Raw genomic sequence first — 13,393 nt, forward strand, 5'->3', positions numbered from 1 at the left:
GTGGTGAGGTAGTTGAGGTTGTTGTTTATTATGCTGTTTAAGAGGTTTTTGCCTCTTGCTGTAACCAGTCTGCTGCCCCATTGGATGTGCTTGGCGTTATAGTCTCCTCCAACTATGAATCTATTGCCCAGGGTGTCCAGGAAGTTATCAAAGTCTTCTTTGGCGATGGAGTGTCTGGGAGGGCAGTATACTGCTGAGGTGGTGATTGAGCCATGACAGTCTTCTATTGCTACGTTTGTTGCTTGGAGGTAGTCTTTCTGGAATGATGGAAGTTCGTAGTGCTTAATACTTGCTTTGATTATTATTCCGGTGCCACCGTGGGCCTTTCCGCTGGGGTGTTGGGTATGGTAGAATTTGTAACCATTTATTTTCAGGTAGCTCTTGTCGGTGAAGTGGGTTTCCGATACGAGCATTACGTCGATTTGCTGGTGTTTTAAGAAGAGTTCTAGTTCAAGTTTGTGTTGCGCTAGACCGTTGGCGTTCCAGAGTGCTATGCGCCTTGGTTTTATTTTGAGTCGGGGCGTGCTAATTTTTCCACGATGAGTGTTAGTAGCGATAGCAAATTATTTATTTACTCCGATTGTTTCTCTATTAGTTTTTCAAGCCTAGAGACATTGTCTGTGTTAGGTGAATTGGGGACACTATTTTGGGAAAGATCCCTTTGGCTATTCGTGTTATTTTGGATGCCCTGTACTGCTTGGGCATAGGAGATAGAGGTAGTGATGAATTTAGTAGGACTGGGTGTTTGGTTGGTTGAGGGGATTGGGGTAGTCGTGAATTTCGGCGGGCTGGGTGTTTGGTTGGTTACCTCTTTTGCTCTGAGTCTAGGGTACCTGTTTGTGTACAGGGTTTTGTAGGCTGAGCAGCCTTTATAGTTGGCAGGATGGTCACCTTGACAGTGGATGCATTTCGCTGGGGTTTCCGGTGATTTAGTGCACTGGTCGGTGGAGTGTGTGCCTGCACATTTAACGCAGCGGAAGGTATGGTTGCAGTATTTCTGCGTGTGACCGTACCTTTGGCATCTTTTGCATTGCACTATCTCTTTTGTAACAAGCGGTGGTTTGAAGTTTACTATTGCGTTAATTAGGCGACTGATATTGTAGATTTCCTTATTGTTAGGCTTTTGTTTTATATCTATGAAAAGTAAGGATAACGGGTCTTTCGAGACTCTATACCTTATATTACTTTCGTTGATGACTTCGTGGCCGAGTTTTGAGAGTTTGTATTTGAGTTCGTCTATGTCTGCTGAGTGGTGTATGTTTCGTAGGACCACCCGGAAAGGCCTTTCCTGTTTGAGTTGGTAGGTGTGGAAGTTGGCGTTCAGGGTCCTGAGTGTCTTGGTGAGTTTTCTGTAAGCTTCTGGGTTCGTCGGCAGTATTTTTACTTTATTGTTACTTATCTTAAGGTTATATTCCTCCTTGCAGATATCTCTCTCTAGGGACTTGCTCATTGTCTGTATGTCGATGACGTCGTCCACAAATATTGGTGGGGGAGGGGGGATTCTCTGTGAGTGTTGGTTTGATGGCGGTTCTACGATTTCCATGGCGTCGTTTGAGGATTCCAATACGGCGAACCTGTTGTGGGTGTTTATTTGCGTTGTTGTTTCTATTTTCCTTTTCTTTGTAGTATTAGCGTCGTTAGTGCGGAGAGTTCTGCTACACTTCTGCCACGGGGGAGGTAGCGCGGGGTAGCTGCGAGTCTGCTCCGGAGAGCCTGGTCGCAGTTGCTGGGCCATCATCGAGCTAGTTAATTCGGAATGAACAACTAGTCGTGAGGCTATAGTATTCGGGTTGGGGTTAGGTGCGTGGGATTTTCTTCTCCCTAAAGGGTAGGAAACACTTGGCTGTGTTCACTTTCGACGGTTGGGCGACACGTGTTGTTTGCGGACTACGCTGGGCACTAGAGACACGTCTGCACGCTTCGGCACTCCACAGCGAACTGACAATAAACGTAAAGGGAAATCTAAGACAGGAAATACTCGCTTGGTCCGAAGGACCTTAACTATGAAAATGCCAAGGCCCCTGGTGGGCACTTAAGACTATTGAGGGTGCGCACCAAGGATATGCAGACATCTGGGTGTCATCATGTCCGTGGTGTGTGGCCTGGTCTCTGATGTGAATTGACGTTACACTTTCTCGAACCATTCCCATACCGTTTGCGTGACTTGCGTTTCCCCTTATTCTTCTTTTTCCACTTCTTGCACTTAAAACAAAACGCACAAATTAATGAAATAAACAACACATGATAAAATGAATAAACGATACATAGTTGCTCAGTGCACACAACAATACAGGTTGCTCAGATGCAAATACCTCCGTCTCCATATAACCTGTATCCAAAAGAAAAACATAAACGAAAATACTGATCGGATTCTAAATATTGTGAACAGATAATAAATAAGCAAAACTCCCAACACTACCATTATTAGTAAAGAAACAAGGACGAGATGACCTTAGAACGTAAACGTCGAAATGAAGCCTCAAGCCACGCATTGCAAATAGAAATCTACTAATAATCAATCTAAACAAATAACAAAATCATGCTTTCTATGCTTAGTTTGGATTTTCGACTTGTTAGCCAGTACATTTGTCTCCTTGCCATCTGTATTTTGTCTATTGTTGCTTTAATATGCTGTTTCCATGTGAGTCGTGAATCTAAGTGGAGTCCTAGGTATTTGACTTGCCTTGTTTGTATTATGCGTGTGCCGTTTAGTACAATGTTTGGTGGTTTCCGTTTTCGCAGTATGAATGTAATGTGTTTGCATTTATCAGGGTTTGCTTTAATTTGTTTTGCTTGAAGCCACTTGTTACGACCGTTCGCGGAGAGACGCGGTCGCGAGGAAAACGCGTCAGCGAGAGGCGTAAATTCTCGCTACGATTCGGTGAATCGACGCCGCGAAGTAGTCGTTCCCCTGTTTCGTTTAGGATAACAGAGGTGGTTGATATGAATATGACACAGTAGTAAGTTATATTTCACCGTTTATTCCACAACTTATAACGAGGATAGTTACACTGGTGCGTATGTACGAGATGAGTGACTGAGTGATCTGCGGGTGTGTATACCCGCTCGAAGGATGTTGACCGTTCGAAGGATGCAAAAACAGTACTCTTGGAAGACGATGCTGTCTCGGAGGAGAGCTAAGGATGAGTGTGTCTGGCGCACGGGACCATCGGATTTGTTGGTGCCGATGCTATTTAGGAGAGTGAGGGTATAAGCTTCGTTTTTAATTGGTTAAACGAAGGGTCTTAACCGCCCTCGAGAGAAAGTTGTTAGTGGGAGGAAAGTTGCAGCGTACGTGACAAAAACTGACTTTCCCTTGTTAAGCCGTGGTAGACAATAGTTTCTAGAAATTCCTCCGAACCAGATGTTTGTTTCGTTTGAAGGACCTTTTCTAGGAAATCTATGTGATTTATGGAAGGTCCTTGACATCATGGAAGATACGCTGCGAGTATCCGAAGACATCTGGTTGCCATATTGCCTGCGGTGTGTGGCCTCGGCTAGGTAGAGTGTTACGCGACGTAACACCACTTTTCTATTTTTGTGATATGTTCTTGTAGTAATGTAACTGCTGTTGCAGGGTTAGTATGCCTGACTAGTACAGCTGTGTCATCCGCGAATGTCAGTATTTTGCTATTGTTAGTTGTTGGTATGTTGGCCGTGTACAATGTGTATAAAATTGGTCCTAGGACGCTTCCTTGCGGAACTCCTGCCTTGATTTCTTTAACTTCAGAGTATGTGTCTTTGATTTTTACTATGAAGCTTCTGCTGCTTAAGTATGACTTGATTAATTGGTATATCTGCCCCGGGAACTGTTTCCTGATTGATTGAAGTAGGCTAGTGTGGTTTATTTTATCGAATGCTTTTTCAATGTCCACAAAGAGTGCCGTGCAGTATTGTTTTGTTTCCAGCGCCTGTAAGATTTCGTTGACGAGTCTGTGCGTTTGTTCTATTGTGGAGTGTTTGTTTCTGAATCCGAATTGGTGATCCGGTATTAGTTGATTCTTCTCTATTATGGGTTTTATCCAATCGTAAATTATTTTCTCTAGTATCTTAGAGAACACCGGAAGTAGTGAGATTGGTCGGTAGGATTTGGTTTCGTGTGGGTCCTTGCCTGGTTTGGGTATCATTATGATTTGTGCCAGTTTTCAAGTTTTTGGAAAGTATTGTATTCTTAGTATTGCGTTAACTATTATTGTGATTTGTCTTATCGCTTTTGGCGGAAGGTTTTTCAAGATTTTGCTGTTAATTAGGTCGATTCCTGGTGCTTTATTATTTTTTGTTCTCTCAATTATGTTTCTGATTTCTTGTGCTGTTGCTTTGGGTATGGTGTAGTGATTGTCAGTTGGTGTACTAGTAGTTAGCGCATCCTCGTCCGTATGACTATTGTGGTTGCTGTTGTTGATGTTATGTGGGGTGAATGTGTTGCATAGGTGGTTGGAAAATTCTTCAGCATGCTCTTCGTTGCTTCTTGCCCATGTGTTATCTGCTCTTCTGATTGCTGGTACCATTTTTATTGTCTTCTTTATTTTTTTTTTTTTTTTTTTTTTTTTTTTTGTAGCTTTCCATAGGGAGTAGTTGTAGTTCTCGTGTGCAGATAGTGTCTCGATGAACTTTGTGAACTCGTTGTTGTTGTCCTCTTTTATTTTGTTTTTTATTCCTTTTGCGAGTTTGTTTAGGTGTTTTTTGGCGAGTTTTTTGTTTTCTTTTGTTCTATGTTTTTGCCATTTTGCTTTCGTTTTTCTTTTTTCTCTAATTTTTTCGAGGATGTCTAGTGGAACTGTTTTTGTTTGTCTGTTGGTTGTTTCCGGTATAGTGGTTGCCCTTGCTGCTTCTTGGATAGTTTCTGTGAATATTGTTACTGCTTGATCGATGTGTTCAGGTGTTTTCAGTGGGATGTTGCAGCTGATTTTGCTCTCTATTATTTCTTTGAATATTTGCCATTTGGTGGTTTTATTGCACAGCTTCTCTGTGCTGCTGTAAAGTATTGGTTTGTTTCTGTATGTAATTATTATGGGCGTATGGTCGGAGGTAAGCTCGAGGCTGGGTGCTGTGTTTAGTTTATTTGCGTTTAGTCCCTTTGTAACTGCAAAGTCTAGCAGGTCAGGTATTTTGCTCAGGTCTGTCGGCCAGTATGTCGGTCTTCCTGTGGATAATATATTGAGGTTATTATTTCTAATGTATTTCTCCAAGGTTCTGCCTCGAGGTGTGGTGATTCTTGATCCCCATAGTGTGTGCTTATATAGTCTCCCGCTGCAATATACTTGTCACCTAAGTGTCGAAAGTACTCTTCCCACATTTGCGATGTAATTTTGTGTCGCGGCGGTACGTATACTGCTGACAACTGCAGTTGGTTGCTGTTAGTCTGTACGGTAACGGTGGTTGCTTGTATATGTTCCTTACTGGCCTGGCTGTGTAGGTGATGTTTAATGTCGTTTTTTTATTACTACTGCCGTCCCGCCGTGTGCTTTCCCTGAGGGATGCTTCCTGTCGTATATGGTGTAGTGCGGTATTTTTATATAGCTTTTTATTGTGAGGTGTGTTTCTGAAACGAGTAGTATATCGATGTTATTGCAATACAGGAATGTTTTAGTTTTTAGGGCCCTTTGTCGTAGGCCGTTAGAGTTCCAGGCTGCTATTTTAAGCGTGTCTATTTTTATTTTTTGCTCATCATGTTAGTAAGTAATTGTAACATGACTGTTATCTGCTGTGTTTGCTGTCTGAGGAGTTCGTTTTGTTCGCTTATCATTATTGTGAGTATTTCGGTGATTTTTATGGGATGTTTTATTAACTCTTTGATTTCTGTAGCGTCGTTGCTGTGGTTGTTCTGTTCTTGATTATCTAAGGGTGACGACCGGTTGACTACTTGCGCGTAGCTTCGGTTTCTAATGGTGTTAGTGTTAGTGTGGTTATTGTTCATTACATGCTGTGTATTTGTTGTTGACATAGATTCTGTGTTGTCCTGTTGCGTGTGGAAATTGTTGTGTGTCCTGTTTCGAATCGGCGGGAAAAGTTTGCTTTGTAGTTATTTTCTGATTACGCAGCCTTTGTAGCTGGCTGGGTGATTTCCACCGCAATTGTGACATTTTACGTCATTTATTTTTCCCGTGTGTGGGCAGTTCACTGTTAGGTGCTTTCCTGCGCATTTGACACACGCCGGGTTTCTGTTGCAGTAGATTTTTGTGTGTCCGTATTGTTAACACCGCATGCATTGTGGTATGTCTTTTTTATGTCTGGGTGGCTCGACTGCGATTATTGTGTTTGAGATTTTTTTAATTTCAAATATTTCTTTGCTGTTGCTTTTCGGTTTTAGCTCTATTAGGAATAGCGATAGTGGTTGCTTAGTGTCAAATCTAGTTATATTGTTGATCGTTCTTACCTGGTGTCCGATCTTGGCCAGTTCCTCGCATATTTTCTTTGTATTTGTTTTAGGGTGTAGAACTCTGATTACTGCTTTGTAGCTCTTGTCGGATTTGGGTTGGTAAGTGTGATACCCAGCGTTTTTTTTCTTTAGCGCTTTAGTTACTTTTCTGTAGGTTTCTGGGGTATTAGTTTGTACTTTTACCTGGTCCAGTTTGAGCTGTTTGATAGTGTAGTTTTCTTTTCCTGCCGTGCTGTTTAGCAGATCAATGAGGGGGTCTATTATTTTTGCGTCTATGTAGATTGGTGGTGGCTTGGGAGTGTGTGTTCTTGGTTTTTCTGTAGGGTCTGTGTCCATCTCTTCTATCAGTGAGCTGAAGGAGTTTTGTGTGGGAATTTCCTGTAGCCATTGTTGTCTTTCTGTTTCTGTGGTCCTCCTATCATTTGTGTTTGTGTTTATTTTTCTTTTTTTGCTGGGAGTTACAGTCTTCCAGCTTTCGTTATGTTGTGGTAGATCCTTGTTGGTATTGCTCTTTTCGTCGTCTTTTTGTATTATTTCCATCTCTATTTCGTTTGTATTTGAGCAGTCCTATGCCTCACTTGTTGGTTTATTTGGGCTCTGTTGGTCTACTGCCCTGTTTATAGCGTATGTTTCTCCTTTGTTTAGTATTCTTATTGTTGGTATCTTTTGAGTGTTTTCCATCATCGATTGGTTCTGTTGCACGTCCCTTATTTCACTCTTGTCGCACTTATGGAATCACTAGTTTTGACGTCCGCATAGCTCGACTGCTCGGGTAGAACTGTGGGCATGTTTACTGTCGCTTGCCGCTACAAATATTTCATTTAAGGGAGCTACAGAATTACTCCGTACCTTTGTTAGACAAAGCGTTCATCCCGTGACCGCGGCTACGTTCGGCGACTGGCTGTCGCCTCGGGCCCAAGCCCATGATCACAAATCTCGAACAAATACAGCCGGATCGAAAGATGACAATTGTTTAATCACGCCTATGATAGAATCTAGATTACGGTGTTGAGGGCATTATCCCGAAGTTCCAAAGGGGAGGCTTCGATGTCCTTTCATCTGCGACATATATATGTGGCGGATCGGTATCAACAGAGGACGCCGACAGGTCGAGGCATCAACGCGGCGCAACACCTCCCGGGCGATCCGCGGGTACCAACCGCCAACACTAGAGGGCTACGACGACAACGAGTCTGTCTGTCTAACTCGCTAGCGGTCGAATATACGAGCGATTGATATAAATACCGCACCTAGCGAGACTCCCTCTACGTCTAAGGCAGGGACTACCGGGCATAGCCTTACTGACGAGTCCACCGGTAGTCCCGGGACGAAACGCACGACTCTCTTTTCATACGCCTCATATATGTCGGGGATGAAAGGACATCATCGGGGCTTCCCTTTGGGAATGTTGGGAAAAACCACAATACCCTAGTCCAGACTTTTACTATAGTAGGCACTTAAGTAATAATACTAAGAAATAGTTTTAATGTTCTAATCTGATTTTATGACGATGGACTTGAGCTCCAAGTGACATAACAGGTCACTGAACGTAGCCACGGTCACGGGAGGGACGTGTACCTGACAGAGGTATAGAATAATTATATAGCTCTCCTTAAAAACTAATATTGACCCGAGAGGTGGGGAGAAGAATATATAAGGGCTGTTCCACTTGGACTGCAAGTCAGTTCATTCAGATAAGTTTTACTTGTACGTTGAGTCATACGTGTATCACATCGCGTTCGTCATCCCGTTGACCGTGAATTCGTTATCGAACCTGAATTCGTTGTTATCAACATCTCGACCATCCGATTGCCGCTATTACTTTTAGCCTCTTGTAATAACCACATCTGTACCAATAAATATCAACTATAACCGTGATGATAAATTCGCGTGAAGGTTCATCAGACGCCCAAAATTCCAACCTTAACCCGACATCTGAAGTGGGATCAGTGCCGATTATAACAGTCCAAGGGCATATGAGTATCATGCGCGAGTTAATTCCGGAGAACACCGAACAACAATTCCGAAGATCAAAGAACAGAAGAATATACGAAACCCAGAAGAAAACCGATCAGCCGCATCATCGATGGTATCTTGTTTCAAGAATCAAGAGGAGGGTCATATCGCGCCTAATTGTCCGTTATTGCGGAAAAGAAACTATGATTCCAATAACTAGTTGAGTCGACTTCTGAGTAGTCGAAGCGCCAACTGGTATAGATCAAGTCATGTGGGAGAATCGTTCCCATTTTACTTCGATTCTGGAGCCGAATGCTCACTAATTAAAGAATCCGTAGCCTCGAGTAAGAGAAACGGCTGATATAGTATTAATGCGGGGAATAGGAAATACTTGTATTAAAAGTACATCTCAGATTTTCTCCATTGTACGTATTAATGGTTTTACATTGGAGATAACTTTTCATATCCTTGCCGACAGTTACTTAAAATGCGATATCATGATTGGTCGCGAAACTTTTGAGCCAAGGTTTTGACGTAAATATTACACAAAATAGCCTCGTTATTTGTAAAGCAAAGATAGTTAACGCCTGTAGTAAAACCGCGGAAGACGAGATTAATATTAATGATGTTGTTCGATCGGAGAAGCGCATCAACAGGAGTCGTAAATTCCCGTTACGATTGTTCAATCGACGCCGCGAGATGATCGATCCCCTATTATGATTAGGCTAATAGAGGCGGTTAATTGAAGAGTACACTGACGTAACAAGTTTCCAGTTGTGTTTTATTATGACACTGTGCATACACGATGAGTTGAGCTAAATGAAACAGTTGTGATGTTTGACTCGGCCAGAATGTACAACGTAAAGTCAGAGGATGAGAGGGCGAGAGCGTAGGAACGAATGGTGGATGAAACTGACTACGAATGAGTGCGACCTGAGACTTCGCGGTGTTGTGACGACTGACTGTATTCGACTGACTTGAGAGTCCCCGGTCAAGACTATCTTGAGCTCGTATATTTTTTCCGAAGGAAAGCTTGAGGCCGATTGGTCTTGACCCAGCTAATGAAGCAGGATATGAGGAAGTCTCCCACCAGCGTGCGTCGAGGGTGACTTCATTCCTGGGGAAAACCAGTCGTTTTCGGTGGACATATGTTGGGTTTTCCCATTCCGTGACTACCTGCTTTTTCCGAGCTTTTTAAGAGCCTAATAAAATCAAGGGTTTTTCCTAATCCGGACATAAACCGAAATGCTTCTAGACAACTAGATTGATTGGTAAATATATGGAAACAATTTAGCTAGAAGGTGACGTTTTATGGTGGGTCCTTGAGTTTATTGAGGGTCGGGAAGCAGGTAGGTGGGCCGCTGGCTGCCAGGTAGCGTTGGCTGGGGTGCAGATGCTCCATGCCACGTAACAGATGTTGACACTGATGTAATTGGTAACGATAAAAGTCGATTAATCTCTATTCTCGAAAATTTCAAAAATTCATTTATTACGGGTTTCCCACGTACTCGCGTAAGTACGGGCCAGTCAGAAATACAGTTAATTGACCCTAATGTCACCGTCCAACGAAGTCCTTATAGGCTCAGCGAGGAAGAACGGAGAATAGTGCGCGAGAGAATAAGCGAACTAATTAGAGTAAAAATCATAAGACCTAGCAGCTTATTGTTCGCGAGCCCTATATTACTCGTGAAGAAAAAGGATGTCTCGGATAGATTGTGTGTCGATTTTCGAGCGCTAAATAAAGATACGGTCGCGGATCGGTACCCCTTATCTCTTATTGCGGACCAAATCGCAAGATTACAAAAGGCGAGATGCTTTATTAGCCTGGACATGGCCAGAGGGTTCCACCAAATTTCCATTCATCCTGATTCGACGGAGTATACAACGTTCGTTACCTCCAACGGACAATATGAGTACCTAACGATGACGTTTGGATTGAAAAATGCACCGTCCGTTTTTCAGAGGGCCATTCTCAATGCCTTAGGCGACCTTGCTTATTCGTACGTTGTTGTTTACTTGGATGACGTCCTAATTATCGCCGAATCGATAGATCAAGCTTTAGAAAGATTGGGCACCGTATTAAATACCCTCGTAAAATCCGGAAAATACTCTTTCCTAAAGACATCGGTACACTATTTGGGATATGTAATTCATAATGGAGAAGTTCGTTCCAACCCGGGTAAAATACAAGCCTTGAATTTTTTACCTGTACCAACGACCGTCACACAGCTTAGGCAGTTCATAGGTCTAGCTTCTGCCTAAGCATAAACATGGCAGGCGAAATCGTCGGGGTGGAATCGCAGATGAAATACCTGAGTCTCGTCATCGACAGCCAGTGGACGTTCGAACCGCACTTCGACTCCCTGATTCCGAAGGTATCGGCAGCTGCCAATGCCTTGTGCGGCCTGCTGCCGAACATCGGCGGGGCGGGAGTTGCGGTGCGCTGACTATACGAGAGCGTCGTTCGCTCCCGAGTGATATACGGGGCCCCGGTATGGGCGGGCGAGCTGGTGGCGAGTCGTCGCAGCATCCTGCTCTTCAGCAGGCTGCACAGGGTAACCGCCATCAGAATCATTAGGGGATACCGGACGGTGTCCCACGCGTCGGCGACCGCTTTAGCTGCGCCCCCCCCCCCGGGCGCTGGCGCTCAAAAGGAGATACGCCCGCTGAAGAGTATGGGATCAGAGAGAAGAATTGCCCGAGCAGGCGGTCCTAAACGACCTAGGAACCGCCGAGGAGGACGCGTGCGACCAGTGGCGATCCCAGCTGATCAAGGAGGGAGGCGAACATCGAGGCGCGGAGGCAGTCCTCCCAAACTGGGAGACATGGAGAAACCGCGGAGGCCTCCCGCTCACGTACAAAATGACCCAGGTGCTCACTGGACACGGCGTGTTTGGCGAGTACCTGAGAAAAATCACCACGGATGTCGACGGACATTTGTCACCACGCACACGCTGGAGCTCTGTCCGGTGTGGGAGCTGCTCCGCTACACTCTGCGGCACGCCATAGGAGAAAGATTGACCCCCTCAGCGATTGTAGAAGCGATGTTGAGAGGGTCGCCATTTCTGCGAGCGAGTTATGCTCGCGAAGAAGCGAGCAGCAAGGAAGAGAAAGAAAAACTCTCACTCTTATAGGATAAGACGATGGAGGAGGATGGCAATCAGGCGACCTAGAGCCGCTCCATTGCCGTCCCAACGGACCATGACTAGAAGGAGCGACAGCGCTAGGGGCAATGTCCCTCCCTAACGCCAATAGTCAGGAATTATTAGGACTGGCTCGAACAAGAGGACGCGGGAAGGGGGTGTAACAGAAGTTAATTCATAAGAGGTTCCTCGAGCACATCTGTCATACGCGTAGGATGGTCATTGTGGAGTTTCAGTCGGTAGGAGTCCGACACTACTCTGCTGTTACGCGATTATTAGAACAGCGGAGTGTCCATGAGGATTTCTCCACGTACAAAAAAAAAAGAAAAAAAAAGTCTAGCATCGTACTTCCGGAAATTCGTTCCTAAATTTTCACAGGTAATGAAACCCCTGTACGCGCTTATTTCCCGTAATGAAAATATAACTTGAACAGATAGGCATAAAAAGAAAAGGAAAAAGGTCATTTCCGTCCAGACCGACGCGCCGGTGTTAATGATATTTGACCCGAATTATCCGATAGAACTTCATACTGACGCTAGTTCGGATGGATATGGAACTATCTTAATGCAGAAGATCGAAGTGTAGTATTACACTGTAGTGGAGTATTACAGTAAAAGAACTAGCCCCGTGGAATCTAGGTATCATTCCTATGAACTAGAGACGTTAGCAGTTGTAAATGCCGTCAAGCATTTCCGTCACTATCTATACGGACGAGAATTTCTTGTTGTTACTGATTGTAATTCTTTGAAGGCATCTAGTAATGGGGTGAATTTAAATGATAGAGTTTAGAGGTGGTGGGCTTACTTACAAACTTTTACTTTCGACATTATGTATCAAGAAGGTAAACGAAAGGCCCACGTAGGTTTCTTCTCGCGAAACTCCGTAGACTTGGATCACCGTACGACCAAAAAAGTCGTAGAGAGGGATATCAATCTGACCGACATCTCCGAAGATTGGCTATTAGCGGAACAACGTCGCGAATCCCAAATTTCTGAGATCGTGAATAAATTGCAAAACAAGAAGCTCGCGGAAGATATCGCGAATACGTATGAATTACGGTCCGGTACCCTTCATCGTAAAATACAGAGAAAAGGCAGAACTCTCTGCTTGCCCATTGTCCCAAGAGGTTTTAAGTGGTCCGTTATTAACCATGTGCACCAGTCCATTATGCATTTAGGTTGGGATAAAACTCTTGAGAAACTGTACGAGTATTACTGGTTCGAAGGAATGGCGAAATATGTTCGTAAATTCGTAAAGAACTGTCATGCTTGTCAAGTTTCGAAGGCCAGTTCAGGTAAAATACAAGCTGAATTACATCCTATACCTAAGACCAGCATACCTTGGCATACAGTTCACGTGGACATAACGGGCAAACTAAGCGATAAAGGTGATTCGAACGAATATGCCATTGTTTTGGTCGACGTCTTCACTAAATTCGCATATCTGCATCATACTCGTAAAATAGATTCCCTTAGTACCGTTAAAGCACTTAAGTACGCTATATTTTTATTCGGCAGTCCTTGCCGGATAATAGCAGATCAGGAAAGATGTTTTACGGGCAAAGAATTTTAAGATTTTTGTCAAGATAAACATATTAAACTCCACTTAATAGCAACCGTCAAGGAAGACGACGAAAGAAGGAAGAATTCCTTTATCACCAATCAAAAGACTATTCGCCTTATCGTTTCTATATTTCAATATCGTGTTTTAGTTTTCTAAAAACGACGTTCCTAAGATGGTCTCGGCAATGGAAAGATCATTAAAGTAAAGTAAAGATTATTAACAATTTGTAACTTTGCACTAATATGATGGGCTTTAATGAAGTTTCATCGTAAGTAAGTATGATTCCTAAATCAATGCCTGTGAGATTTTAGACACTGTTAGTATTTACAGTATCAATAAGGAAATTAGCAAG

Source organism: Bombus huntii, chromosome 13 (assembly GCF_024542735.1).
Source record: "Bombus huntii isolate Logan2020A chromosome 13, iyBomHunt1.1, whole genome shotgun sequence".
NCBI lineage: Eukaryota > Metazoa > Arthropoda > Insecta > Hymenoptera > Apidae > Bombus > Bombus huntii.